Raw genomic sequence first — 4,854 nt, forward strand, 5'->3', positions numbered from 1 at the left:
CTGCATGCAGGGCAAGGCAGTCGTTGGAGGGAAGTGTGTTGAAGAAGCCAGGCGTCTCCCCTCCCGGGGGGGAGCTTCAAATTCAGGAAGGAGGAAGCCCCGACTGGCTCAGGAAGCAGGAGCCCAGCTGTGGGTCTGGTATGAACTCATGACTGTTTTTTTAAAGGAATTTTTTCTTTCTCCCTTTCTTTCCTTTTTTTTTTTTTTTTTTTTTTTTCCTTTTTCTTTTTAGGAGCGCACCTGCAGCACATGAAAATTCCCAGGCCAGGGGTCGAATCAGTGCTTCAGCTGCTGGCCTACACCACAGCCCCAGCCCCACTGGATCAGAGTCGTGTCAGTGACCTACACCACAGCTCACAGCAACACCAGATCCGTAACCCACTGGGCAAGACCAGGGATCAAACCCGAATCCTCATGGATACTAGTCGGGTTCTTAACCTGCAGCGCCACAACGGGAACTCCTGAATCCATGATTTTTAATATAGAAATAGGTGTGCGTGTGTCTTAGCCGTTTGCCAAAAGGGCTCATAAACAAACAACGAGCACAGCCAGTGCCCAGATCTTGGTTTTCTAAGTTCCATTCGCTTCTAGAGGGACCAGGGCTTTTGGAGAAACGGCTCATTTCCAGGGCTGGGGCAGGACATGCTGTGGCTGGAATCTCCAGCAGGGGCAGAAGGGAAGGAAGGATGATGCGTGATGGGGGCTCAAAAGGCGGGACGCGGCTGAAGGGGCTCCCGCTGCCAAGTCCAGAAGACTCTGAGCAAGCAAATAAAGCGGGGAGAAAGGTTATCTTTATGCTACAAATAATGCACGACAGAAATAAATGAATGACTACATAAAGGGGAGAGAGAGTGGGCTCCTAGGTGTAGAAGGCACAACGGAATTAGAAAACTTGCTTTCGGCTACCCGTATATTAGCACTGATTCAGGAAGAATTGGCAACAAAGGGGCCAAAAGGCTGATGGGAAGCAGAAAATTTACAGGGACTCTACACACGTCCGCACCGAGTCTTTGCTAATTATTCCTCATTCATTAGTGAGTTCAAATCCTTATCCATCAGCCTTACAGTGGAGAAGCCTGGCAGACTTGCCTTACCTGAAAGATGAGCGTGCCTGCCACCAGCGCTGGGACAACAGGTGTCGCGTGCCTTCAGATAAGACGCGGTGAGAGCAGCAAAGAGCATCCGTTCCGATGCGGTCCTGCCCAGAGCGCGGAGATGGATCGAGGCACCCACCCAAACCGAGGGATGTTTTCCCAAGTCACCTCGGAAATGTCATAGTCCTGGCGGTTCCGTGGGTGAAGGATCCGGTGTTAATACAGCCGTGGCTCAGGTTGGATCGCTGGCCCAGGAACTTCCGAATGCCACATGCACAACCAAAAAAAGAAAAAAAATTCACAGTCGTGAAATATAAAGACCAACTCTGCAGATAAAGATATTTTAAACTAGATTTTTCAAAAGCAACCCTCTTGGGGAGCTCCCGTCGTGGCTCAGTGGTTAATGAACCTGACTAGCATCCGTGAGGAGGCGGGTTCGATCCCTGCTTTGCTCAGTGGGTTAAGGATCTGGCATTGCCATGAGCTGTGGTGTAGGGTGCAGACGGGACTCAGATCCTGGGTGGCTGTGCCTGTGGCACAGGCCGGCGGCTTCAGCTCCTATCCACCCCGTAGCCTGCAGACCTCCACATGCAGTAGGTGCAGACCTAAAAAAAAAAAAAAAAAGACCAAAAAGAGTGACCCTCTTGGAATTCTCATGGTGGCTCAGTGGGTTAAGAATCCAACTAGTGTCCATGAGGATGTGGGTTTGATCCCTGGCCTCGCTCAGTGGGTTAAGGACCTGGCATTGCCACGAGGTGTTGCGTAGGTTGCAGAGGTGACTCAGATCTCGAGTTGCTGTAGCTGTGGCAGAGCCCTCAGCCTCGGCTTCGATTCTACCCCTAGCCCGGAACTTCCACCTTCTACAGGTGAGGCTGGTTTTAAAAAGAAAACTAGGGAGTTTCTGTTGTGGCGCAGCGGAAACGAATCTGACTAGGAACTGTGAGGTTTCGGGTTCGATCTCTGGCCTCGCTCAGTGGGTTAAGGATCCAGCGTTGCCGTGAGCTGTGGTGTAGGTCGCAGATGCGGCTCAGATCCTATGTTGCTGTGGGTGTGGTGTAGGCCAGCAGCTATAGCTCCGATTCGAACCCTAGCCTGGGAACCTCCATGTGCCGCAGGTGCAGCCCAAAAAAGACCAAAAAAAGGAAAGAAAAAAAGAAAAATGGAAGAGACCCTCTGGTCTTCTGACCTTCTGGGCTGCCTGAGCAACTGACAGTGATATTCAGACTCCCAGGTCACGGTCCACGCAGTCTTGGCAAGGGGCTGGAGAGCCTGGGCAGACCGCTGTTGGCTGCTGAGCCATCCTGAGCAGCCCCCCGCCTGCTGGCCTCCGTTTGCCCATCCGCCCTCCTCCCTGAATCCCGAGGTGCTGCCCCATTGGTCACAGCCAAGTGTGGCACAAAGGCTTGCCGGCGCCAGAGTGGCAGAGCCACAGAGAAGCACTTGGATTCTGAAACGAAGTCGACAGAGAACCCGGAGCCAGCGTGTGATCCGGGTTTGGCGTCTGGATAAGACGCTGCTGGGGCATCCGAGGCGCTCGGCTGGAGTCTGAGTAAAGGGTAATATGGTATCAACATTCACATCCTCAGGCGTTCCTGCTGTGGCCCAGCAGGCTCGGTGGCGTCTCTGGGGCCCTGGGACACAGCTGTGATCTCTGGCCTGGCACAGTGGATTCCAGAGCCAGTGCCGCCACATCGTCTGGGCCCGGGAACTCCATACACTGCAGGGCAGCCAAAAAAGGGAACGCGTAGATAACATCCGTGTTTTTTTTTTTTTTTTTTTGGCTGTGCCTGCAGCCTGCCAAAGTTCCCTGGCCAGAGACTGAACCCGAGCCACAGCAGTGACAATGCCAAGTCCTTAACCGCTAAGCCACCAGGGAACTCCTCAGCGTCCTGACTTTGATCGTTACGCGGGTACTTGTTTCGGGGAATCCACAGGTGAATGTTAACGGGTAGCGGCATCGTGTCTGTCACTTGCTCTCAGATGGTTCCAAAAATTAAAAACCGTAAATAGAATAAGAAAACATGGTAAAAGGTTAATACCTGGGGAAACTGTCTGAGCTGCACCCAGAAACACTTTGTACTATTCTAGTAACGACGGTAAGCTGGACATTATTCAGAAGTAAAAAAAAAGGAAAGTTCAAAAAGGAAAACAGGAGTTCCCATCGTGGCGTATCCCTGGCCTCCCTCAGTGAGTTGGGGAGCTGGCGCTGCCGGGAGCCGTGGTGTAGGTTGAAGATGCGGCTCGGATCCAGTGTGGCTGTGGCTGTGGTGCAGGCCGGCGGCTGTAGCTCTGATTCAACCCCTAGCCTGGGAACTGCCATATGCCATGAGTGCGGCCCTAAAAAGCAAAAAAAGAAAAAGAGAAAAAAGAAAAGGAAAGGAAACAAACCAATGGGGGAAATCCGACCAGGGACTAGTATCCAAACTATGGAAAGAATTCTTAAAGCTCAGCAGCAAAAAAGCAAACAATCGAATTAGAAAAGGGGCGAAAGACCATAAGCAGACATTCCCTGAAGAGGCCACGCAAACGGCAGCGGGGCACAGGAGGGGGCGGTCCACGTCCTGATGAGAGACGCAAATTAAAACCCCAGCGAGGCTGAGGCTTGGGCACACACCTACCAGAAGGGCTAAAATGAAAAACAGTCCTGGAGTTCCCGTCCGGGCTCAGCGGTGAACGAATCTGACTAGCAGCCATGAGGACGCAGGTTCGGTCCCCGGCCTCGCTCAATGGGTTAAGGATCCGGCGTTGCTGTGAGCAACGCTCCGGCGTGCCGCGTGCGCAGACTCAGCTTGGAACCCACATTGCTGTGGCTGTGGTGTAGGTCGGTGGCTACAGCTCCGATTAGACCCCTAGCCTGGGAACCTCCATCTGCCGCGGGTGCAGCCCTAGAAAGACCAAAAGGAAAAGAGAAAAGAAAAACCAGTCCCCAAGCTCACATTCGGTAGGCCCCGTTTACATAACATTCATAGTAAGACAAAGACAACATTACAAAATTCCAGGAACGGAGAGGAAGAGGATGGGGAGGGCTGGTCAACTGGGGGGCGTGGCTATAAAAGGCAACTGGGGGACCCTTGTGGTGACAGAATGTTCTGTATCTTGACTGCATTGATGCCAAAACCCTGGCTGTGATGTGGGGTGATTTTGCAAGATGTTGCCTTGGGAGGAAACTGGGTGAAGGGCGTGTTGAATCTGTGTGTGTATTTCTGACAACTGCCTATGAATCCATAGTTACTTCAAAATAAATTTTACATGGTTATTTCAAAATAATGCTTGCATATCACAGTCATGTAAAATAATATAATGTGATTTTTTATAATTGCCAAATATATACTGCTGGATTGCTTACATGTATTTGCCCACACTTAAATAAAAGTATAAGCCCTTAGGGAGTGCCCATGGTGGCGCAGTGGTTAACGAATCCGACTAGGAACCATGAGGGTGCGGGTTCGATCCCTGGCCTTGCTCAGTGGGTGAAGGATCCGGCATTGCCATGAGCTGTGGTGCAGGTCGCAGACGTGGCTCGGATCTGGCATTGCTGTGGCTGTGGTGGAGGCTGGCAGCTACAGCTCCGATTCGACCCCTAGCCTGGGAACCTCTATATGCCGCGGGTGCGGCCCTAGAAAAGGCAAAAAGACACACACACACAAAAGCGTAAGCCCTTAGAAAGGCCCGTCGAGGGTCCTGCAGAGCCTCTGCTGGAATCGAGACTGTCCGTGTCGGCAAGTCCCCAAGTCAGTTGTGATGGGCGCTCAGGCTGAGA

General features: G+C 52.1%; 1 long non-coding RNA gene across 1 annotated transcript; it reads right to left on the reverse strand.

The window, feature by feature from the left end:
- Nucleotides 460–1,744, reverse strand: LOC106507952. Its single transcript, XR_001304369.2, has 2 exons — nucleotides 1,095–1,744; nucleotides 460–756 (listed from the first exon to the last, which is right to left on the reverse strand). It is a non-coding gene; the product is annotated as an uncharacterized LOC106507952 (long non-coding RNA).

The sequence above is a fragment of the Sus scrofa genome, chromosome 12 (assembly GCF_000003025.6).
Source record: "Sus scrofa isolate TJ Tabasco breed Duroc chromosome 12, Sscrofa11.1, whole genome shotgun sequence".
In the NCBI taxonomy this organism is placed as follows: Eukaryota; Metazoa; Chordata; class Mammalia; order Artiodactyla; family Suidae; genus Sus; species Sus scrofa.